A 26374-nucleotide genomic window follows, 5' to 3' on the forward strand; every position below is an offset into this window, starting at 1 on the left:
GTCACTGTACTTTTCTGAAATATCCTCACAGCATTCCCTTTCCACTGGGGGCGAACGTTCCCCCCACTGCAGTCCTTGCACAGCAGGCATTCAATGCTCCAGTTAGCCTGCAGTGTGAACCAGCCCCTTCCCTCTCCAACAGAAGTGGCAATGGTGGAGAGAAAGAGGGAGTTTTCTTCCAAAGCTTGCTCTGCCTGTCCAGAAAGAAATATGCCAAGCTTTAATAGTCTCTGTGTCTCCAGCAATCTACAGCAAGGGCAAAAGCAATAAATAGTGCAAGGGCAAGGGAAACTCTCTTGTAATTATTATAGATGGGAGCTGCTTCCCAGCTCTCTCGGTTTTCTTAGAGCTAGGGAATGGTTTAGAGGTTCTGGATCCGAGTGTGGAAAGGGTTTATACACAGCCAGTGCCTGGGTTCCAGCTGCATTCCTGCCTAAAAGCCCCGGCAAACCCAGCTCCCTGGGGAAGGCAATCGCCTCCAGCTGCCTATTACTGGGGCAGGAGAACATGTGGGAACCCAAGTGTGGGAGGGGGAGCAGGGCCGGGATGTGATTAATCCGTGACGCAAAACCCACATGCACTGGGCTGGGAGAGCTGCCAGCCGGTGCTCCGGGGAGAGATGCCTCCTGTGCCCCTGCCGGGGTGCAGGGCACGGCCCACGGCTCAGGGACAGCTTCCCACGGGGCATCCTGCCTTTGGGGGCCCCAACAGAGTAACACGGAAATCCTGGAATTAGGAGGGAAGGCCGGAGCTCTGGGCTGTGGGAAATACAGTGCTGGAACTCTCCAGCAGACAGAGAGTGGTCCTGGGCAGAAACACTCCTAGCTGCAGAGGCTGCACGAGGCAGACACCTCACCGTGCCATTAAAATTCCTTCGCTGGTCTGGTGACCTCTTTTCTTGTCTCCAAGAGATTTCTATTTGTCTGGTGTCTTCAGATAAATATATTCAATATTGAGGTTCCCCTCCTGGCACTTTTTTAGGGAATTTCTCAAATATTCTTGGGTTTGTATATTATAAATTATTCAAGAAGAAATTTTAGCATTTTTGAATACGTTGATAGAGGAAAATCAGAATAGAGAATCTTCTCTGAGTAGCAGTTAGTGAAGCAGTTTATGAGGCTTCACTTTTCTTTTTTCTTCTCTGAATAGCAGTTAGTGAAGCAGTTTATGAGGCTTCACTTTTCTTTTTCCCTCTCTGTTCCTTAATTCCTTTATCAGACACGGACAGAGAAATAAAAGCATCAGGTGGAATTTACCTGTAGATCTTCTTTGGAAGAAAATATTTCTGTTAAATCTATATGGTATCATCCCAGTGGTGTTTTAGGGACCACAGCCTCTCTCACTGTTGTATCAACAGTTCAGCCTCCCTTCAGGGGGATCCAAATTGGATGCAGAGGGTTGTCCTGTCCCCCTCAGGTCAATGTAGAGGTTTCACTGGCTCCTGGAGGGTCATATTTGGAGTGTGAGAGCTCAGGCCAAGGCTCAGGTCCCCCTGAGGGGCCTTCAGGTGTTACTGGCTGCTCCTTTTCCCCACGCCCTCCTGGTATTTGACACACATAAGCACAGGCACAGATTATTTGGACTGCATAAGCACTGGTGAATACACATGAAATGGAGGAAATGTAAGACTTTTAAACTGTGCTTTTCCAGCTGGAATCCTTCAGGCTGGAGAATCTTCTTATGTCAAACTGATGCTCCTGGCCACGATTTTTCTCAGTCATTTCATTATCAGTTATTTATTAACTCATGGAATAGAAGCTGATTTTTTTCTCAGTCCAGCTGATTTCGATGTGTTATTTTTAGATGAAGTTAAGAAATAACAATGCACCCAATTATATTAGCACAGGCTGTTTCTAATGTAAAAGTGTCCTCAGCTACCTTAAACTCAGTGGGACTCTGGAGCTGCACAGAAAGCCCAGCCATGCCCTCAGTAACAAGTTATGTGTAATTGGTTTCCACTCATGGGATTTTTTTTTTTAAGCAGAGAAATTTTGCCCAGTATTTGATGATATGTGTAAATATTAAAAGGAAAGGAGGGAAGAACTAACAGATAGTATTAAAATAGAACAGCAAATACCAGCAAATTGTGAGTGCAGCAGTTTTAATGGGCTGTTATTAGAAATAAAAGAGAAAAGGAGGCAAAATAAAAGGGTGTTTTAATAGGACAAAATTGACAGTTCTGTTATCCTCACTGATTCCTGACATTTCAAGATCAGTTTTTTATCTAGTGTTTCAACAGCTTTGGATGTTTTCTTCTAGTAAATCAGACTTAGCTATAGCTTTTTTCCCCACCTCAGGTATGTAAGCCCATAATTTTTTTCTAAATGTGCTGATATTTATTATACAAAGCATCGAAAATCTCCATGCTCCTCTTATATACGAGCTCCTCTTTGGCCTTTTTTGGGATGATGTACAGCTGTGGTTGGGCATGCACAGCTTCCCCTGACAGCAGCTGGAATTCCATGTGTGGGTCAAAGGTAGATTAATGCCCTCAGGGTGATCTCCTCCCACCAAACTGGAATCATGAGCCATCCTCCAGCACTGAGAGGGGCTTCTGCAGCTCTTCACACAGGCAGTTCTGCAGCCCTACAGCCACATCCTGGAATCATGGAATCATTTAGGTTGGAAAAGACCTCTAAGACCATCAAGTCCAACCACCAGGTTCAGCACTCAACCATATCCCTAAGGGGACATCGACCCCTTTTCTGAACAGCTCTGGGGATGGTGATTCCACCACTTCCCTGAACAACCCATTCCAGTGCTCGACAACCTTTTTAGTGAAGACATTTTCCATGATATCCAAACCTGCCCTGGCACAACTTGATGCTGTCTCTTCTTGTTCTATCGCTTGTAACTTTGGAGAAGGATCCAATCTCCACCTGTCTGCAACCTCCTTTCCCCCTTCATGACAACATACTGCATCTTTTTTAAGCTTTTTTATTCAGTACAGAGACTTGTTTTCAGCTGGTAGCACAACTGCAGGTTTTGATGTCCTGAACAAGGACGAACATGAAGCACACAAAGGAAGAGCATGGACTTGAAATTGTGTTTTCTGAATCTCTCCATCACAGACCTTCAGATGGCAATTGCTTGGTTGCTCCCATAAGAAACATCTTAGACAATGCAAAAAATAATGCTGGAATTCTCTCAGCTGAAACACTTGTGGAATAATCATTGTGGTTTATTTTTGCACTTACGCGCTCTACATCTAAACATTTTCTGCTGCAGTTTCTACTTTGGTTTTCTTTTAACCTTGTGTGCTAATCTTCCGTATATCCCAATTCCTATATTTTGCCTGTGCACACTAAAATGGAGATTACCCTCCAGTATGTGCTGTGGATTTCCAGGGCATCTGGATTTAGAGTTGCCGGAATTAGAAACATGAGCCAGCCGAGATCATGCCATGGCAACTCCCCAGGACTGGGCCATAAAGCCAATCAATTTAAAATGTAATAGAAAGCACTATTGCTGTGCTGACTTCTGTGTGAAGGGAAGCACTTACTGCTCGTTTGGAAAGAGAAACTCATAATTCAAAATTGGTTTCTAAAAACCAATCAGTCTTGATCCTGCTTTTAGTGATGTCAGTGGTGACACTTCCGTTCAGTCCAGAGGTGCCAGAATTTTCTGTTTACTGCTGTTACTTCTCCAGTTCCTTCTCTTCTCCCTTTCCTAAGCTCCTTGCATGGTTCAGAGGAGGCACTAAGATGATCAGAGGGATGGAGCACCTGTCCTATAAGGAAAGGCTGAGAGAACTGGGATTGTTCAGCCTGAAGAAGAGAAGCTTCGGGGTGACCTGATTGTGGCCTCCCAGCACCTGAGGGGAGACAACAGGAAAGATGGAGAGAGACTATTTACAAGGGATGGAGTGACAGAACAAGGGGGAATGGATTCAAATTGGCAGAGAGGAGGGTTAGATTAGGAAGAATTTCTTCCCTGTGAGGGTGGGGAGGCCCTGGCACAGGTTGCCCAGAGAAGCTGTGGCTGCCCCATCCCTGGAAGTGTCCAAGGCCAGGTTGGACGGGGCTTGGAGCAACCTGGGCTAGTGGAAGGTGTCCCTGCCCATGGCAGGGGGTGGATTGAGATGATCTTTAAGGTCCCTCCCAATCCAGGCCATTCTATGATTTTATTGATTCTTTTTGAAGACACTTAAGACAGAGATAGACTTCCTCATTCAGCTCAGAGGCAGAGAGATGGACAGTCATTTTAATCTCTTACAGAAAGGATTTTGGCAGAACTGGAGGAGATGGTGACAACGATGTTTCCTCTCCTCTTGTGAGTCTTGCCCTCCTTTCCTTTTGCTGCCACTGACACAAGTCTTACAGTTATGAACAGGAGATGATCTTTCATGTGAAATGGGCTCAGCAGTGAAGTTCAAGATGAGCTGACTCACCCTGATTTCACGTCCCTCTAATGGAAAGTGTGGACTAATGTACATCTCTAAAAACAGCAAAAGAGATTTGGGTCTTGAACTCGTGGATCTCCTCTAACACCTCATACCGTAACACTTGGGTTTCTAGTGCATTAACACATTAGCATCCACTTAAGATATAATTTTTATTGTGCTAAAATTACTAAATGGTGAGAGACAGAATGAGCTGAAGTACCTGAGTGTGTCTTCCTCAGCCTTCAGCTCCCAGCTGACCTCTGGAAGAGTCTGGAAGAGTCTTGCTCTCCATCTTTCCCACCAGCCAGGGATACATCTGACTTAGGCAATGGAAATTGCCACCAGAAATCAAGTTGTGTGGCTACTTTACATGAAGTAGTTCCCTGTTTCCTTGTCTGATATAATGTTGTTCAAGAGAAAAATGGCTGCTTTTCGTTTTTCTCATACTGAGGGGTTTTGCCATTTTATATAACACCAAATTTCTTTTACAGGGACCTGTGGGAGCTGCCGTTTTTGATCACTACATCCAGATAGTCATTACATGTGCAAGGAGGATCAGAGGTCTAGAAAGTAAGACCTGTCAGGAAAGAGTAAATTAGGATTGTTCTGAAGGGAAGAGTAGAGGGAACATGATATTACTTTTGAATTACAGAAAAATATGTTGAAAAATGAAGGGAATACTTTGTTCCCTACAAATAGCATCAGAGAGAGAAGAAGAAATTGGTTTTAATTTGTAACTAGAAAGATGAGTATAAAATATTAGGAAGATGTTTGTGATGGAGAGGATGGCAGAGCCTCTGGCACAAAAGGCCTGTAAAAAGGCAGGTGAGGTTCTGTGGCAGGAATGGCAGAGGACAATTCCTGTGGCTCAGAGATGGAGAAGGTGATCCCCTGAGAATCCCCCAAACCCTACATTCCTGTGATTGTTCATATTGAGGGACAAACTGTTTGTGATCATATACTGTACTCCTTTTGATATATATATAGTCATTAAAGACAGTAGGAAAATCCATTAAAAAACAGATTTAGAACCAGATCCCAATAGAAATAATGGCATAAAAAACTGTAACATGAAAGAACTGAAGGTTTCTAGGCCAACAGTGCATGCATGGCTAAGTCGTATGCTAATCATTGTATATCCAGGCTCTGAACTCTTTGGGCTGAAATCATCATCTTGAAATTTTATATATATATTATATATATGGATACACAAACACTCATGTGCCTGCAAAGCTACATCCTTGGATAATTTTGCATATCTTCAGTTTTTCAAGGTACTTGTGTTTTTATTTTCTATTCATTTTCAAGCTCTCTGTACCATCCTTCCATCTCCAGTTGGCTGGATAGCCAGAAAACCAGTTTCTTGGGTAGTCACCTTCCAGAAACCAGAATTTTAGGCAAAATCTCAATATAAGTAGATTTACAAAGAGCTCTGAGCATTGGGGTTCTTGAACATAGATAAAATCCTAGGTATTAGTGTAATGTAATGTAAAATCTATAACAATACTCAGCATTTCCTACCCACTTTTATAGTATTAAATGTTTGCAGTTCCAGGGAGTGTGAGCAAGGCTTCCTTTTAGCTGTTGATTTAACTAGGCTTAAAATCCAATGAATAAATTGTACATAGTTCATCAGCTTGTGGGGTGCTCAGTGCCTACACACCAAATAATAAGCTCCACATCCCACTGTGAGCAGTTTATGGCCAGGAGACTGCAGGAACACCACGGTGGAACTGTCAAAATAAAACATGTAATGGACTCATAAATGAAATGAAGGGATATTGGTTTAAAATCAAGCCCATAAATAAGTGTCACACCTGTCCCCTGGGTGGTCAGCAGCAATCAAGCTGTTATATTCTGAACCTATTTCCGAGCTGGTGCTGTCTGATTTGTCCTTCCTTCCTTGCTGAGAGATATCAAGGGGGGAAAGTGGAAGACTGAAGTGATGTGGTGCCATTGCAAAGGGTGCAGCCGAGAGGATGTTCATATTTCAAGCTAAATATGCACCTGACCCAGGAAAATTGGAGGCTAATTATGTTTTACTGTGTTAACCCTTTTAGAGAAAAAAAAAAATCAATGAAAATAAGTTTACAGCAGCTGTTTTCACCACCCAGCAAGGTTCTGGCCTTTCCCACAGAGGTTACTCTGCATGTGGAAATAGTCTAACATAAGGATTAATAATAATAATAATTTACACTGTGGGAGTGCCAAGGATTCCCTCCATGCAAGGTACTGTAGAAGCAAAAACTTTCCATAGGAAAGCTTCCAACCAGTGACTAATGTGTGTGAATCTACTTGTGATTATTCCTCTTCATACCCACAACTCCATCTCAGTGCTTAATAAATTCAGCTCCCTTTCTTAATTTAATTCTCCCCAAGGTTACTAATTTCAACAGGGAGTTTTCATTATTTTTCTAAAGAAGCCGTAAAGGCAGGTCCAGCATTTGCTGTCTCCCCACAAAAGATCCCAAGGAACCACCTAAGTGGTTTCAGGGGTGTACCCCATCTGCTAAAACAGGTATTTGTTCCAGCAACTGCTTGGGGACTTCATGTGGTTTTAGTGCAAAATCTTTTTTCTCGCTTATTAAAATTTTAAAGATGGTATTATTAAGTTGTAAAATCGCACTGTTTGAAATGTAATCTTTTCTTCTGCCATTTAAGCAGCTGTTGTTTGGGGAGAATCCATTCCTGCTGAAGCCTTTTGGGGCCAGCCTTACGCAAATGCTGTTGAAGAGTCCCTCAAACTTGAATTAAATTTTCCAACCTAAATACACAACGTAGAGGAGGCCCTTTGTAACTCCCTGCCAGAGTGGTTTTAGTGCTGAACTGTATCACTGCCACAATCATGATGCTCCTGACCTGCAGAGCAACCCGTGGGTCCTACCAGGGCCAATCACCAAACTGGCTTCATTCCCATCTCTCCTCCCTCTGTAGCATCCTGAAAAATCTGATTTTTCCTGCTGATACAAGATATCTAAGGAAGAAGAGATTACAGGGACAGGGGAGAGATGCTGTGGGTGCATTTCATCCGCCCACAGCCGTGGGCACCACGTGTCCTTTTGGGCTTCCAACCTCTTCTCCCTTCCCACACCTTCTCCCCAGGGTCACAGGCCTCCCACTGCTGCTCCTGGTGCTGACAGGGGCTGCCAAAATTACCCTGTAGATGTTAAAGTTTTCAGGTTGTCAAAGGGACATCACCAGTATTGTCCAGGCAGGGACAGATTCCTTCATTTCGAATATATGACTAAAACATATTCTGCTGTTAAACTGGATTAAAATACCAAAAAAAAGCAGCAGAATGGCCAAACTGCAGGAAAACCTGGGAAAACACAGGCATTGTCTGATTTTCTGGTGTGCAATGCAGATGCAAAAGGCACCATTTTTTCCCCCCATTTGCATATCTGTAAATGACTGCAAGGTAGGGTAGAAGGAGGCCAGCTGGATTCAATTACACAGAAAGGTAAAAGCCTTTTGCTTCTGATTTTCATTTTCCACTTTAGAGCAGGGTCACATTTTGAATTTTCTTCACAGCCTTTTAAAAACCGAGTGAAGTTCTCCACAACGCATCCCAAGTGTGGGAGTGCCTGTTAATCAGAATTCTAGGAGGAAATTCTGTTTTTATGCTAATAATTAATGTTTTGTCTCGTGCAGTCTTCCGAGTGATCCACATCAAGCACATTTTAAGGCATTAAAGCTGCTTAGGGAGATTTCAGGGGACACTAATCTGCGGGACTTTTGCTGACAACCTAAAGGCAACGTCACGTGAAAGTCTTATGACTCAAACCCACCCCGAGCCCATCTGCAACATCCTGAGCCACAGAGCTCCCAGGAGGACACCCCAGCACAGGATGCTGTGTTTGTTGGGGTTAGATGGGAGGTTTTTTTGGTGTGCCAGAATTATTTCTACTATTTTCAGATGGAATTGGGGCACCAGGTTAGTGACATCCCAGGATGACATGGGGCAAAGAGGGATCTTGAAAGCAAACCTCTTGCTCTGTATGATTTTCACTTACTTAATAATAATAATAATGATAATAATAAGAATCATGATCGACATCACTGTCAATACCAGCAACAATAATTACAGTGACAGCAATAATTACCTTTCACTAGCTCTTCATAAGCCTTGATCATTATATTATGTGTCTTCTAAGCTTTTTTTTTCATCCTTTGCTTCACACTTCAAGTTGCAGCAGCCCTGGTTGTGCAGTGCTGAGGCAGTGCCATAATTCCTGCCCTCCATGCACAAATGCAACAAGGAAAGGGGGGTAAAACTGGGACATAAACCTATAGGAGTAGGTGGGCAGCAAATAATTATTCATTCTTTATAGCCATTTGTACCTTATAGAGTTTGTTCTCACTCTGAATTATTGGCCTTTGCTGATGAATATAATCCTATGAGTAGACAGTTCTTTTGTACTTGGTGCAACATGAAGGTTTGTTAAACCTTCCCCATCCATGCCCTTATTCCTTAACCAAGCCTTTAGCACAGTAGTGGATTTCCCAGGTACCCAGGTGATGTTCAAATGCCCTAAAATTAAAGGGGGATAAAGGCAGAGCCAAGGAAGTAGAACAGCAAATTCTCTGGGTTAAGATGACAGACAGGTTAAGATGACAGACATTGTTCCCCCTCCTACTTAGTCAGCTATATTTATTTTTTCAGTGGATTTTCTCCTTTTCGGAGTTTCACTGTACCCTGCAGTGCCAGGGAAATGTGTTAAGAAAGCTCTGCCACAGGGAATGGAATAGTCTTACAATTTGTGCACAGGGAGGGAAACAGGTAGGGATATTTGGAGCCTATAGGCAGCTAAAGGAGTTTGAAGGAGAGCTGGAGAGTCCTGACAGTCTGATGGTTGTATGTTGTGCCGGGGATGGAGATCCTTCCACTTCCAGCCTGTAGCACAGGTGTTCCCTGCAGCAAAAGCAATATCCCCTGACACTCTATGGATAGCAATGGCTCTGAGGTTCTCATGTGCTCCCAGTGAAGTCTGGTGGTGGTTATTTCAGTCCTAACCTCTTACATTCCCACATTCTTCAGGAACGCCGGCACCGCGCTGCTGCCGGTGTCGGGATGATCAGTCTCCGGGAAGGGAGGCACTGGATGTGAGCATTCCCATCCTGTCTCCAGCAAATTCTAGCAGGTTTTAAAGTTGCTGTGATTCTTACAGGATTAGAGGAGGTTTCCACCTCCCCCAGCCCCTGTTGTGTAACCCTGGGGACTGAACGGGAGCATCGGCCGCTTGGGGTGGAGGGGGTTCAGTCTAAGGCTCCTGAAGTCCATTTGCTAAAATATCCTTTGTTCTTGCTTTCTCCCAGGAAGGGAACCTCACTGACAGAAAGCAGTCCCTCAAAGAATCCTTGGCTAATTTTAGAAATGCAAGGGTTACTTGCCCCATTTATTGCAGGTGTAAGGAGCGAAAAAGCCTTTCTGCACCAAACCCTTTTTTCCTGTTTTTGCCAGTGTGAGTGAGAAAGAGCCTGACTTTAACAGAACAGATAAAAATAAACCCAGCGATGGACAAAGCCAATTATGTTCTCCATTGCCTAGGGATGGGCAGCCTAATTTGCAGCTGACAGAGATTTGATTGACTGAACCATCCTTTTTCTGATCCAGCATTTGAAGTAATTTTTATTGTAAACCAATCATTACCATGCAGGACTCTCAGTACCATCAGTGTCACCATGACAAATTCCCACATCAGCGTTAGTGTTGCTGTTGGGGTTTTTCCTCCCATCCTTCAGTGCCTGACATGTTCTGGGAAGTGCTGGACATGGAACACCATGGTCTGTCCTCGGCACGAGCCCTGGGCAGAACAGCTAATGGGTCGTGTGAGAGGGACAGTGCCAGCACCAACACTGGGGGACATGTTTCCAATCTCTTCCCTGTCATTTTGGCAGGAATGCTAAATTTAGTCCTCTAACTGGGAATATACAGACAGCACATTAGGCTGGGAGCTTAGCAGTGTACATTTTCTCCATCTTCATCTGGAATTGTCTCTGATTTTGCTCTTTTATGTGGTTTTTAGGCCATAAAATGCTTTCCCCCTCCCTGAGGATATTGTGCTGGTTTGTGTCCGACATCTGTGCAATCGAGTAAGTCCTGAGCTGTGGTGTAGCATCCTTATGTTCCCTGAATGGACACACAGGCACAGCTTCTGCCCAGTGTTGTTGGACAGAACAGCACTTCATTAGAACCAGCTGGAGTTGATTTTCACCAGAACTTCAGCAATTTCCCTTTCGAGCAGCCAGATCCCTGATTTTTCAGAGTTGTTGAAATTTAATTGTCTGCACCAGAAAAACTTCTCACTGGGTCACGTGAGCTGTGGGTGCAGAGGCACGAGGAAATTTGGAGGAAGTGACCTGAGGGGATCCATGGAGGGTGAAGATCTGTTGCTCTTGCAGAGGTGATGTGCCCTGCATTCCCTTTCTCAGGTCCAAGAGGGCACAGTGTAGACCCAGGAGGCTCCATCTACACATTTCCCCTATTTCTCTTAGCTGTGAAATCTGCAATTTCTTTCTTTCTGTTACAGTATCCAGTAAAGACTGATTAACAAATGACAGGCAGACATCTCTATTGCTAACAGGAGGAATAAAAGCCTATAATTTTCATAAAACTTCGCTCTGATATTGCACAGTTCTATCAACACCTCAACTCCTGCCAAAGTCCTGAGTTAAAGGAGGGTTATTAAGGCTGTAACATCAAGCACAGAGATGATGAGACAGTTCAGGGTTGTGGTAACTGGTGCACCTCAACTTCTGTCCCTTCCAATCATCCTCTTCAGCTGCACAGCTGCATGGATGTAAAGGTAACTGCACTGAAGAACTGGGAGAAGAAAACTACATATTTTCCACTCATATGCTTTGTGCCTTATAATTTAGATTGACTACATGTTTGTATTGACCAAATATATATACATTGATTTTATTAGGTCAAAAAATCAAAGATGGGCAAATATATTTAATCATTTTAGTAGAATTGGAAAGTGGTTATTTTGGCAGCAAATCTAAACATCAGTTAAGTGAAGTTGGTTTAAGTGGGTTTGTATTAAGAAAAAAAATAGTTTTGTTTGTTTTTACTTATATAAGCCCTCCTTCCTCCTAGTCTGTGGCTTGATTTTAGCATTCCATTTTGGAATACAAAGATTTGATCCAGGAGCTTTGCCCAAATGGTGAATGGGGTGTCCTGGCAGGAACCCTTCTGGAGGCAATGGGGCAGGAGGATGCCCTGCCATAGATGGGACACCACATCTGGTACTCCAGGGTGCTTCAAGCTCATCTTCTACCCCTGCAGTGCATCAGCAGGGACTCATGTGGGGCTCCTGACCTTAGTTCTGGGGTGGGATGTGGTAACATAACTGCTGGACAGGTGTAGGATCTGCTTTGAGCATCGAGAAGAGCTCGTGGTGGGGTTGGCAGAGGTCGGGGTAGCTGGCTGCGTGATCCCATGGGAAGGGCAGAGGGGCTGGGACAGGTGGGAGATCCCATGGGAAGGGCAGAGAGGCTGGGACATGTGGGAGACACGGCAGCCCTCAGCGTTTCTGGGATCTCTGCAGGGATCTGGGGTGAGAACTGTGCCCTCATCGCCGCCGGGGAAGTGCTGAGAACAGTCCTCACAGACCTGTTTCAGGAACAACCCTGTGAAAGGAAACAGATTGCCTCAGGCGAGACATTTAGAGGGTCTTACACTTCTCTTTATGCTTTTAAAGTGCCTGTTCTTGCTCTCAGTGAAATGCTGCCTTTCCAGGATGAGCTTGGACAGGGACACGCTGTGTGCTGGGCACACCTGCCGAGTGCTGCTCCGAGCTGGAAGAGCTTGTTTAGGTCATTCCCACCCAGACAAATCCAGAGAAACAGGAAGATCTTTGTGCATCCAAATATTGCTGCGGATCTGCTTTGTGTCATAGAGTGGTTTGGGTTGGAAGGCACCTTAAAGCTCATCTCATTCCACCCCCCTGCCACGGGCAGGGACACCTTCCGCTATCCCAGGTTGCTCCAAGCCCCATCCAACCTTCCAGGGATGGGGGATCCACAGCTGTGCACCAATAATCTCATGTAGCTGCTTACAGCAGTTAAATACAATTTTATCAAATGCAGATTTGCTAAAATTGAGGCTAAAAATCGAGGCTTCCAAACTCCTGTTCAAACTCTCAGGGTTTGGAGTTACCGAGCACGTTTCTCAGGGATTTCAATAGGCCTGGTCCTCCCACCTGTTCAAAATAAGCTTTAAGACTATTCATCTTGCAGCACTCTATGTTTAGACACTTATTTTTGAAGTTTTAATTTTATTTTTTAATGTATTCCCCCTATCTGAAAATCAGAAGAAGGTTTGCTAGAAAAATAATGACAATTTTTCTTTCCCTCCACCTTTTTTCACATTAATTACTCACACATCTCTCTTATTCTTCTGCAAGTTCTCTTAGTCATGGATCATAACACAACAGCCACTGTCATGCTCAGCCTTCCCACCCAGCAGGGGCCACGTAGTAGGACAAATGAATTTTTCAATTAAATTATATTTTCAATTAAATTTTCAGTTTAAACCCTAATTTCTCTTTTAAGAAGCCAGACAGTTGAGACAACAGGCAGAAGTCGAGTGGCAGCAATGAAGTTCCTCCAAATAATCACCCATTCTACTTCAGTCCTTTGTTATGTGATAAACCAATATGTTGATTTTTAAGTACAAGAACTAATTTCACAAGGCTATTTTTTAGAATAATCCTCCAGGAGTTTGATCTAATTTCAATTGATGCAAAAAGTGATCAATAATTATTATTACACGATCAGTTTTCCTCAAGGCCCATCTTCTGTATAGATTTTAGTATATCTGTACAGCTTATAATGCTTTTCTGAAAGGGGAAAATAACATTATAACTCATTTTGGGGATTATAAAAGGAGTAATTTTCTTGAAACTGGTCCTTAATGTAGCTAATAGCTCTTGGCTTCACCTCAAGATGGTTAACAAGCCCATCGTTAACTATGGCTAATGAAAAATTAATTAAACTTTTTATAATCTAATACCAGATGACAAATCATTATAAATCATGCCCTTGGTTATTCATGTCACTAAAGCCAATAAATGAGTTTGAAAGTCCATATATATGTATAAAACAGAACTGTAAGCAAATATACAGTGGCTTATGCCAGTTGTCAAGAGTTGTTTTTTTCAGTGGCTTTTAAAATTTCTTCTCAACAAGCCCAGAATTCTCACTAATGGGTGACCCTGAATGTAATTTTTGGAAGATTTAATAGGAAACCTGGACCTTGCGTGTGATCAGAGAGTCCTGGCCTCTGCACTAGGATTGACCACACCAACCTGAAAGGCAATTACCAAAACTGTGAAGATTTAGAAGAAGGAGGGCAGAATTATTGCAAAGAAAATAACTCTTTCACTGGATTTTAAACTCTTCCAGGATGCCCATACAAACAGGAAACTAATTTTTCTTTCTGTTTTGAATTTGCTTAAGTAACTCAGTGAAGAAACAGCAGCAAGATCAACAAATTCTATGTGAAAACCAGTTTAAAGGGAGCTACAGGACTTAGATGTGCAGGATTAATGGCAGAAAACGCTGAGCACTCAAAGAGCTTGGTCAGAAACCGTTTTGTAAATCCAGTGGATATTTCAAAGATACCAGGATTAGCTCACAAACCCCCAAATACTGCCCATATATGACTAATATGGGTTGTAACATCTGAGTGTCGGGGTTGATACAACCCTAGCACTTCTTTTCATGAGCTGAATGTTCCTTGTGTGGAATTAGGGCACTCCAAGGGAGCTTTGTGAGGAGCAAAGCTCCTGTTTGGAGTGTGGAGAGGGGAGCAGGGCAGGGCAGTTGGGCAGGTCAGGAGCAGCCAGAGCTGCTGCTGGAGGTGACCTCCTGCCCAGGATCCAGGCCCTGCCCATCAGCTCCCACAGCTCCTCTGGGCAGGTCTGCTCCAGCTGCACACATGAAACCCTTTGTGGTGATGAGAAGAGAGGGTTTCCTTTGAAGTAACTCCTGTTCTGTGTGTGATGTGCTCCCTGTCCTTTATTCAGGAGCTCTTTCAGTGCTGCCCAGGCTATACCTGCTCCTCTTCTGGGGCCACAGGACTTGACCTCTATCCCTGTGGCTCCTTTGTTTTCTATTCCTTCCCCTCCCATAAGACTGGGACGTGCTCCCCGCATGTTCCCTTCAGGGCTGAGCTTCCAGCTCCACTTCCAGTGCCTGGCTCACCTTGTGATCCCTCACACCACATCCCCTATAGATCTATATATACACCTCAGGAAGATGGAGCTCAGTGGCAGATCCACGTCCTGTGGAACTGCTTTGTGTCCCATTAGGGGTGTACTTGTGCTTGGAGACAAAGGCCATTCTCAGTGAACTTTAATTAAAGACCCAAAAGTTCCTGAGGTACATCAGTAATTACTGCAAGCCAACACAAACATATTTCCTGCCTATCCCTGTTGCTTGAAAAAAGCCCAAATTGATTTATTTTCAAATGCAGGCATCAGTTTGCCAAGTGCAAGAATATGTAATGCAGCAATTATGGGCATTCCCCAAAAGCTGCTTTTATGTATTTATGAAGAAAGCTCCCATGGGTACCACTCCTTATAAAATATTTGACTTGGAAATGCTTTTATTTTTCTAAGTTCTTTTCAGTTTCCCATTTTGAAAGCTGATGTAATATTTTTCATACCATGCAATATTTCTTTGAAAGGCCAACATCCTGTAGCCAGAATTGCCAAGGAAAGCATTCAGGCAGCGAGCAAACTGTTGTGGACACATGCATAGCTCCTTAAGAAAAGCTATTTTACAAAAGAGATCACAGCATCACATCTGTTTTTTTTTTTTTTTCTCCAAAGACCATATTTAAACTGATTTTTTTTTTTTTGAATTATCTGTAATTCAGACATACCCTAAAATGTAATTAATTTTGATCCCAGCGTTTCTGTGATTCACATGATGGATAACAAATGGGTTATGCATATCCCTAATATAACAGCATTATATCAAACACTCAGTTTATTGCATTACAGATGATACCAAGTAATGGTAGTCATTCACATGAATAGTTCTCAAGTCTGATTGAATTTGATTCCTTATTAAAGAGAGTTCCACGGTGCAGAATATCACCCCAGCAATGAAATACAGAAATTGCTTCCAGCATGTGAAATGTGCAATTATAATAAGCAAATATTTAACTCATACTATGCTCTTGGGATCACAATGTCAATAAGAGACTTAAAAAAATTAATTGTTTCATCAGGCAGCAGCACCTCAGGAGGATCCATAGCTGAGGTGGTTCTGCCAGGGCTCCCCAGTGGGCTGAGATGGCTTTAGGAGGAAGCTGATGATGATACTTGATAGAAATGAAGGCTGGGATCTGCTTTACCATCAAAATGTTGAACATAAAATTAACAATCATCCAGTTATGACAGCAATAAATGACAATGACATTCAGTTGATGGGAATGTCAGAGGAAAATGGGAATGTAATGCATGTGTGTAGAGTTGTGGAGCACACACACATGGGGTGAACTTCACCAAGGGGTGCTCAGAGCAGAGATTTACTTCAGGGGTGCAAAAAAAGGGCAGTCACTGTGCTCACCCTGGCACAGAAGGTGTAACTGCTGTCTAAATATTGCTCTGAGAAGAAAAATAATATTCATTGTGACCCCCCCCCTTAATATTCCTTCAAGTGCTTTGGACAATCTGGTCCTGAGGATGCTTCTGATACGGAATTAAAATAAAATTGGAATTTCTCCCCCTTCAGAGCCTCCCGCCTTTCACGCAGAGCTGGAGCCGCTCGTTGCTTTCGTGCTGACTGGTGCCATTATTCATGAGCATTTGCAGCAGGAGACAGATGTATGAACTCTCATTTTTCTATGGAAGATTTCTTATGGAGCCAGCATTACCAGGCAATGATTAGATAAGATGACACCATGGGAAATTCAAGATGGAAAAAAGCCGGAGCGGGGAAATGCTGTGGAGGTGGAACACTCTGAGTCCTTATTGAAGGGCCTTCATCTAGGGCATTCACTGGGATTCTTTTAAAGGCACCAGCTCTCTAATGAAGCTTAATAATTGGGATTTGACAATACCTAGCAGCAGAAACTGCCTGGATGCCTAATAATAGTACAATCGTTTGCTGTTAGCCCTTTGCTTTGCAGCAGGATACGTGTGCTTGCATTGCTCAGTCTAAAACAGAGATATTTGTATTTACTGAAATGATATACCTTTGTGATATGTATCTCTCCATTTATCAGTTTCATTGTTTTTCCCAGGCAGGGCTGCAGGGATTTCCACTGACTAACAAACACCAGGGGAAATTTAGGATGAACCAGAGCCAGTGCCAGTTAAAAGCAGAGCTGAGAATTCATCTGCTTCAATTCCAGTGCTCTTTTATGGAAATCAGCTGTCTAATCAGGACTCATTTGTCGTCACTTTGCGAGAGTTGGTGTGTCAGGATAAATTGAGTCATTAATTGCAAATACACCAGTGAGCTCTTGGAATGTGGATGTGATGTACCTTGTGCACGTGAAGATGTTGGAGGAATGGGATGTGCAGACAATGGGAGGCTGCAGCAGTGAGGAAATGTTGAATATGAAAGGTGAGAACAGAGGAACTGAAATGTAAAAGGTGATTTTAAAGAAAAGGCAACTATTATACACAGCAAAGGGAAAAGCAGAGATAAGAATTAAATGCTGGATGTTCCATATGCTTTCAAACATATTAGGAGCAGAAAGCTGCCATAAGTTACATTTCATTGCATTATATGAAACATGAAAAATTACAGGCTTTCCACTCCTGACTTGTGGTATTTAACATAAGTTCCAACAACACTGTGCAGAGGTGGAATGGCAGGATAAGGACTATTGGGAAGGGATGCTCCAGAGGGGCTTCAGGTGCTGTTGAAGGGGTCTTGCCTCTTGGGAGCTTAGGATTCTCAAATTCTACTTGTTAATTTGGATTTATTTAACAGTTTAAAATGGATTGTGATGAAGTTAAATAGAAGGAATTTATGAAAATTCTGTGGCACAAATAATGAAAATATTGGCTTTTTCAGCAGAGCCTCGGGGAAAAATCGCTGTTGGATCTTGTGCAGCTCTCCCAGCAACTTTGATGGTGTTGTAAGCTTAAAAAAGCACTGAATCAGGCTGTCAAATAACCTGAGCAGAAATGTATATATATGTGAGGTGTTACATAAAAGAGGAATTTTAATATATCATAAAAAACCGGTAACATGATGACAAGAAATCTGTTAATTAGCGTGTCTGCCATACATCTTTTTGAACAGTCACCTTAAGAAGAACCCAAGACAGCAGTAGCAACAATGTGATACAAAATAATTAGCTTGTTTTCAGGGCTTAAATAGTCATTACTTTCTTGTGAAGTCCCTAATTAAGCTAATCCCAGTTTATAATACATTAGCAACAACTATTTATGTGGGAGCTACTTCTCAGAGGATAAAAATAACTTCGAGTTTCGAAACGCTCCGAATGATATGTGAAAACTGTAGAGCTTGGGACAGGAACAATACAGACTAAAAAAAAAATTACGTAAGGGCTTGATTTATTCCTCGCTGCCCACATGAAATTTGCTCACCTGAAGGCTGCAGATACAACTGTTTAAAAGCTTTCATGAAACAATCTTCCTCTCTCTGCCCTAAAAGCCCGTGACAGCCTGTTACCACGATTTTCTCAGGAGGTCCTGTTACAGCCTTGCCCAATTATTTCCTAAAAAGTGTAAAGCCTCTTTTTTTTTTGCCTGACTCACACTGCAATAGATGAAGGAGTGATTTTCAGTTTGATGTTCCACTTCAGTCGAAGGAAAAGAACTGATAACATGAAGTTGACACAAAACAAAGCATAAAGGCTGCACTGTTGGACAAAATGGGCTTTGACCCCTGGTCCCCAAAAAAGAAAAGAAACTCTAAAAAGGCAGAAAAAGGTACATTTTGGAAGAGGAAGATCCGTATCTTACAGTTAACATTTTTTTCAAGTGGACAGATTTATTACTTTCCTTGACTTTGTGCCTCGCTTGATAATCCACCTGTGGTCAGTTGGAGGCAAGATTTAGGTACAAAGCCCTCAAGTTGTGCAGGAATGAGCTCATGTTTATGCAAAATTAGCTGAGGTGGGAAAATACAGACTGATATGGAAAAACAGGGACTCCCTTCCCAGCCAAAAGGAATAATTTATGGGGAAAAAAAAAAAAAAGAAAAAGAAGAAGCTGAAAATTCAGCCAATGAATCCTTCAAAGAGATCAAAATGAAGCAGGGAAGCCTGGATCTCCCTGTCTCTTGGAGACAACAAGGAAGGAACTACAGTTCCCATTTAAAGACAGAGCTGAACTTCTCTACTTAAATAATTTGTAGAAGCTTTTGTGTCAGTTTAGGCTGAAAATCCTGATGTGGTAACCACAGTGAGCAAGAAAGTACCTGAGATCAGCTCAACGTGTGCTGAGCCACAAACCACCGGGTTTCTTAGAGAGCTGCTTACCCAGGCACCTCCTGAAACCTGTGGTTGTTTTATCACATCATGGAATATTCTCTCTGTTCCCCCTGTTCTCTCCTGTACAATATCAATAATTCATCTACTTTTCTTACATGGGCTGTTTAATATGTTGTAAGAGGCAAAATATACACAGTGTGTATAAGGGAAAGGGATTTCCTGCAAAAGATGTTTAAAAGACCTGGAAAGCCCAGAAACGTGGATGAGGCAAAGTGCAAGGATGTGTCTCACCCAAGTGTAATAAGCAATTCCTTTTCATGCCCATTTTTAACTTTTTTTTCCATGAGAGGTTCAAAAACCCACTTCTATAAACAATTTTCTAGGGCAAATATCAGCGAGTCTCTGATTTTGACCTGTACAAAACAGAGAACAAATAAGCCACAATGAAACAAGGCACTGGAATAATGGGATATCGATGATCTCAGAGGTCTTTTCCAACCTAGCTGATTCTGTGATATTGTGTTCAGAGCAGAGGCAACACGTACACAAACTACCTCCTATTTTTTTGTGGTGTTTGGCTCTGAATCGTGAGTTAAAGCTGCTGATTCCCTCCCTCAGGAAGACTTTGGTAGCACTGCCCAAACCAGCATGTTCAAGCCTCCATTCTCACTATGCTGAAGACTGGGACAGGCCTTTTCAGTCAAAAAATCCTTAATGCACACGGGTACATGCTCAGATTTATTTTTTTATGAGCACATTTAAGTTAGAAATGATTAAGTGGAATTAAACATGGATGCCTTTTTAACGGAGCCCGTTCCCAGAAGACATTTTTTCCAGCATTCACTCCAAAGACTCCTCTGGCAGTGTTAGATTTGACTGCAAATGACAAGCTGTACACAGGAACCAGACATTTATGTCCCCATCATCACTTATTAACTGTTGTTATTGTCGCTGACAACGTAGTGATAATAATAGGGATTCTTTCAACACCTGGCTTTAAGATGTAGGAGTTTATGACATTCAAAAGTATCTCAACAGAAGTGACAAGTGAAGGCATGCTCAGAAGCAATTTATCCTGGGAACTGTATATAAAAGCCATTCAGCAGCTGACTGGGACCTTGGGGGGTCTTTGCTTACCCTGAGGATTTGTTGTAGATGTTGAAAAGCATTTTCTTTTAATAAGGTCTCACCATCTCCACCTGTAAATCACTCCCCAGTGTCAGTGTGTTGCAGCTCATCCAGGAGAATGACTAATAGGGAATAATAGTGTTGCAATAAGCAGTGTGAGGACAGCTGTGGCTGAGTGAAAAAAAAAAAAAAAAGGCAGGAAAAATGGCTGTTGCTGCTTCGTTGACTAATTCATGTCATGAGGTGAATGTGCTGAGATGCTGATTTCCTTCTGCTTTTGTGAGATGTGAGATTCTTCTAAGAGGTGTTTGGCTGCTGAAAGGCTCAGGCCTGGAGAATGGAGAATGCCTTCATCTTCCAAGATTTTTGTTTTGTGGGCAATGGGATGTGAACCTTTCAGGCACTGCCTCGTCTGCAGTACGAGGAGCTGGATCCTGTCCCCTCATCCTTCTGGTGAGCAGTGCCATGTCCAAACACTGGTCCACCACAGACACCTACCAGCCAAAGCAGAGAGCATCCCTCAGCACAGGCAGGCCAGATTTCAATGGGATTTTCAGTGGGATTGCTGTGAGGACCTGAAAATTATTGAGACAGGCCAAAGCCATCCTAATCTTTCCAGTAAATCTACATCTATAGGATTTTAAAAGAAGGGTTAAAAACAAAAACAGTCCCCAGCCTGTTGGAAGACCATCTCCACTTGAGTTGCACTGTTGGAAAAACAGTGCAGCCTGAGCAGCCTAAAGCTGTGCCTGTGCCGTGGTGGGTTTGGAGGGACCTCAGCAAGACTTGGAATGCCAGGACGTGGCCAAAGGAGTAACTGTGTTGGGTGTTTTGCAACTCAGCCTTCAAGAAGCATTTGGATAATGCTCTCACACACTTGGAAGGATTTTTGGTGTGGCTCTGTGCAGAGCCAGGAGTGGGACTTGATGATCCCTGTGTGTCCCTTCCAGCTCAGGATGCTCTGTGGTTCTATGAGCTGTTGAGGTCTCCCTCGACAAGACCTTGGAGTCCAACCTGTGAGGTACCCAAGGCACTGATGACCATCACTGGCACAGAACTGGCCTCCAAGGCTGCCCAGCTTTGCAGCAGATGGCTCTGCCACAGCTCTGCCTCTCCAAGCCCTGGACACCTCCAAGGATGGCAGTGTCCCTTCTCCACCACGTGCACTGTGCTCCTGCTGGGAAAATTCTTCCTGCTGTCCAAGGGAATCAATCTTTACACGCTCTCCAGACATAAACTAATGATTCAGAGTGATCAAAATAAAATCACTTAACTAATGCATTATCTGAAGCTGGAAGAGGCATGTTTGAGTTGTGCTATAACAAAGGCAGGGGGGATAATATTATCCAGGCACTGTCTCTCAGGATTAGAGGTATGAGATATAATACATATAAGGACCCAAGGGTGAGATTATCTCAGGATAATACACCCCTTTAGGTTTGGAAATTGCAGCCAAAGCAATCAAACCTGTTACCATAGCATTCATTTTAATGCACAGATAAATTTGTAGCTCTTGTTTATATAGCTCATCCTCTGGAGGCACTAATATTGTTCCCTTTAAAACTCCAGTTAATGAGAAAATAATGGAGCATTGTAGATATAAGCAAAAATTTTTTTCCCACTGTCACTGTCATCATCTTTTATACAGCCAGATGGATCTTTGAAAGTGTAAGTTGGATTTATTTTATGTACCACAAAACCTTTAAAAACCTTTCTTTAAACAGAGCTTTCTGATTCCAGCCTAAAGCCAAAAATACTTACTGTCTGAACATATTTATAAATCAGTATATCATCTATAAATCTTACCTTATCCCTAATAGAAAATTTAAAATTGCAAGTCTTAAAACTTCACCTTGGCAACACACATCCTTATTTTATTGGCTTTCCTGGACAGAAGTCACTGATGAGATAGTGAGTGTGGCCAGGGAATAGGGATTGCATATCCGTGGCTGAGTGCAGTGAGCTGTGTAACGAAGCCATGTGTGTTTGCTTTCCTTTGTATACAGCACTGCAGCAAATCTCCAGCCATTTTCAAGGGTTTTTTCAAATCTCTCTTTACTCCATAACTTCTCCTAATCCTTCTGCCCCAGCTGAGGAGATCTTTTTTCATGGAGTGTCCTCCAGTGCGAGGATGAGACATTGCCAAAGTTGACATCAGCAAGTCTGATACGAGCCAGTACCAAATCTCACTGATTCGTTTTGTCTGGAAAGGATTGGTGGTATATACATAATTTACATTATTTAGCATTTATTTTTCATCCACATAAACAAACACTTCTGTGGATTTGGTCTTCAGACATTCCAAACTTCCTAATATTGAATACGAACAAAAGTAACACAATTTGCTGGGACTGAAGTTTTGCCCCGGGCTCACTGTGGGAGTTTTGATTTGAGCAGGAAAAGCTCCAAGGCTTCTGTTGGCTGTACCTGCTGGCGAGGGCACCTCCTTTGCGAGATTCATATTGTAGTTTTTTGTCCCTGGTGCTTTTGGTTGCTCTCAGTCTTATTTGAATTTGAGACTCGTGATGAGTCTGGACATACAGAGAGTCATACCTGCTCTTCCCTTTGTGTTGTCATTAGGGACCCTTTGTAGCTGGTCTGTTTGGGGAGTTAAAAGGGCATCTCTTTGGGATTAGCTAAATTTCATCTCCCTGGGACACCAAGCCAGGCTCCTACAGAGGTTGGTGCTTGGTTCATGCAGAAGAGTTGCAGGCATTTCGCTCTAGACGTGCAGGGTGGGGTGGTGAGATGGTCACCAGCCACATAATCACAGAATCAACTCGGTTGGGAAAGACCTCTGAGATCATCAAGTCCAACCTTTAACCCAACACCACCTTGGCTACTAGACCATGGCACTGAGTGCCACAGCCAGTCTCTTCTTAAATACCTCCAAGGACAGTGACTCCACCACCCTGAGGCTTTTGCAGCCTTGTCCCCACATGGCCCAGTCTCAAGGCTTGCAAACCTGCTGTTACAATGGCAATGTAATTATTGACTTCAGTAAGAAAAATGCTGCTTTGGGAAGGCACTAATGAAGTCAGCCAAAAACCAGTGAATTGGAGAGAGTGCTGCATTGTTAGAAGCACTAAGAAATATTATCTCAGTTGTCAGCAATGGCAGGAGGAAGAGGACTGTAAAGCTTTAGCTGTGCCTCACGTTTCTGTACGAGCACAGAAATAGGATGTGACGGGGCTGACTAAGATTTAGGGAATTGAGGAAACAGGCTGATCATATTAAAAGCCAGGACTGGGGATTTAAGAAAGGCCAGACTTAATTCTCCTATTCCTTAAGCCCTGGATGTCTCACCAGAGTGTGAGATGCCTCCTCCCTGCTAACCCTTGCAATTCCAAATCTGCTCTTTCTCATCCCTGTTTTCCTTAATGCCATGGGGCAGACACAGTTGGAGTCACACTCAGCTTATCCCACTGGGATCTGATCAGGAAAACCATTCCAGCTTCCTCTTGACAGATTTACTTTGAATAACTTTATATTTCAAACTGCCTTGGGATAGGAAATATGTATGGAAAGTTCTCCAGGGATTGGATTAAGTAGTTTTAATTACACCACTGGCCTCTATGAAGAAGCATTTCTTGAGAAACTTTGAACAAATATACTCTTATTTTTTTAACCTCACTCGGTGTATGGGAATTTCCTACATCTAAAAAAAAAAAAAAGAAAAGGAAAAAAAGAAAATTTTAATTTAATTATATTGTTTTAATTAAGTCTGCACAACCACTGTGATCTGCTGTGTGCAGATATCTCAAAGTAGGATCAGGGGACCTTATCCATGTTCCTTGCAAATAAGCCCCGGCAGTTAGAAAGTTCAGGGATTCAGGGGGATTTTTTTAGGATGTCCTGACACCTCTCTGCAGATGTAAAATTGTTCTCCACACTGTGTTTCTAACACTCTGCCAAATCTGACTTTGGAGGCATCGAATGGCACCGTTTCCATTCCTTCCTTTGGGGGACTGTTTTAGTTCAGCTCATCCTGCTGTTGGGAATAATTTCCTCTTAATATTCCACTCCATTTCCCCTCTAATCCCGTTTATCCTGCTTGTAGCCCCACGTACCACCCCCGAGGATCCTTCCCCTCCTCGGGGTGTTTTGCCTCAGGGACTTTTAGACCACTCAGTGTTGTCTTATAATTATGGCTCAGCTGAGCTCCACGAATTCCATATGTACCAGCAAACAGGGAAAACATCCTGAATGAATCCATTCAACTCTGAATCATTTTACTGAGCTTTCCCCAGCTCATCTCTATTTCATTGCATTTGCTGTTTGGTCTGTAAAACAGAAATCCCAAACTGCAGCCCCAGGAGGGATATTCCACTGAACAGAGAGAAAGGATTATGTAAAAGTAATAATAACAACAACAATAATAATGATAGATGAAAACAACAACAATAATATCATAATCATCTTCTCCATGCACGTTTTTATCTTGACCAGGGAAATATTTAGGTTTATTTTGAGGCTTACTCTGATGGATTTTAGCTGGAGTTGGGGTTGTCAGAGCCTGAACCCACATCCAGGGAAGGCTTTCAGCTTATTTTAATGCCTATTAGCATTATAGCAGACTATATTAGCAGGCTGGGTTTTTAAACCTCAGGCCTTCAGTTTTCAAGATCCTGACTGACACAGATCAATGGATTTTACTCCAGAAACTCAGCTGGGACAGTTAATGCCCATTAAGTTGGAGACAGTGGTGTCCAGACAGGTCCAAAGTGCTTTTCTGAATTGGATATTATTAAAAAAAAAATTGTAGCTTGATATAAAAATATGAAAGCAGTGTATTTAACTATGTGATGAGACAAGTCAATCAGATAAGAAGGGAAGATAAATTAATGTATAATTTGCACATTTGTCGAATGACTAAATCAGTGTTTTTTCACTTTTTCCAGTCAAGTGGGCCTTTATTTAATGCATAACCTGTTTAAGACCCTCTTCCCTTGACAGCGAAATGAACCCTGTGACCATAATTCTAAATTCTGTGGTGCAGTCGTGTGTGAGGTTGCAGGTGTGACCTTGGGGGATTATGGTATAAGCAGAATGAGGATTTAGACATTTTATTTTATTTTAGGAGATAACAAGATTTTAAATACCCTGTGTCTTCTAATTGCCTTTCACGACCCTTTGGAGTTGCAATCAACTGGCTGAGAAAAGCAGCACTAAATAAATTGAATTTTGACTTATCAGAATTAAATTCTCGAGGCCTTTCTCAAGGATGGTGTATTTTTCCACATTTTACGTAGGGAAAATGTTGCTAGAGGGGCAAAACAGCCACATTAATGATGGCAGTGAAATCTTGCTCCTTTGGAGCAGGTGGGTTGGGGTCACTGTTGTTTTCTAAGCAGCCTTTGCTCTCACTCCTCATCATCCCCCTGGTTTGTGGCTGATTCCAGCACCTCAGTTGTGACAATAAATCCATGTGGGATGATTCCAGCTGGAGCTGGGCAAGGGAGGAGTGACTGTGGGTTATTGCAGCACTTTGTTGTGCCTTGCTGTCCCCTCTTGTCCCCACGTGTGGCCTTGTGGGAGCACCTGCAGCAGGGCCTGTACCTTTCCAGTGGGATAAAACATCGGATATTTGTCCATGTCTTTCCACTGGAATGGCTTCTCTTCCAAGCCCTTGAGCCATTCTCAAGGATTTTTCATTCTTTCAAAATGAGCAGTCCAGAAAAAAAGAGTTCTTTCATATTCACCCACCTTCTTTAAGGGTAAGTGCCACTTTCACAGGGTGAGAAATATTCAGTTGTGACAAAATACGGGAACTCTGTTGGCTCTGGAATTTAATTCCTTTGGCCACTCAAAGTAGACCATGGTTGTCCTGCTCATTTTGAATGAGAATGGTCCTTCCTCACCCTTTAAAAAGGCCACTCTGTCCATTCCCAGGTAATTATCTTAGATCACATTCAGAGGTTTGAAGATTATATTATTTTTTCAAGAATCCAGTAGCATCAGAATTTATCTTCCAGTAGGAAACTGTCATTTTAAGTGCAGAGATACAAATAGCATTCCTTTTTTTTTTTTATAAAGATAACTTATCTAATACTATAATGCCAACATCAAATAAATCTGGGGATGAAATAAGGGGTTACATAAATTCACTCAGCTATCAATGAAATACCTGTGATAATACTCATATGTTTATTGTACATCAAAAAGCATTTTCCACACACACACACATCGTGTATACCCAGAATTTCCTGGCTGAAGACAAAGAAAGCAAAGGGGTTTTAAAGGAAGAATTGCAAATAATGAGGAATCATACAGCTGACTTATATAAATACATGAGCAAATACACGTTGATTGCTACTCCATGCTGATAAATGCAGCCTATTGAAAGCTGGGAGAAGGAAAAAAAATGTCTGCTAAACGTTCCAGTGTTGCTGAATACTAACCAGGAAAGAGATTTCAACTTTATTGTTGGG

General features: G+C 42.6%; 1 long non-coding RNA gene across 1 annotated transcript in view; it reads right to left on the bottom strand.

Annotated features, from left to right (window-relative positions):
- Positions 1-226: 226 nt before the first annotated feature.
- LOC135419436 (uncharacterized) overlaps positions 227-26374 on the bottom strand; it is a 522870-nt gene continuing 496722 nt past the window's right edge. Inside the window, exon 3 of the long non-coding RNA XR_010432987.1 lies at positions 227-246. This is a non-coding gene — a long non-coding RNA (uncharacterized LOC135419436). The remainder of the gene's footprint in view (positions 247-26374) is intronic.

This window comes from Pseudopipra pipra, chromosome 10 (assembly GCF_036250125.1).
Source record: "Pseudopipra pipra isolate bDixPip1 chromosome 10, bDixPip1.hap1, whole genome shotgun sequence".
NCBI lineage: Eukaryota > Metazoa > Chordata > Aves > Passeriformes > Pipridae > Pseudopipra > Pseudopipra pipra.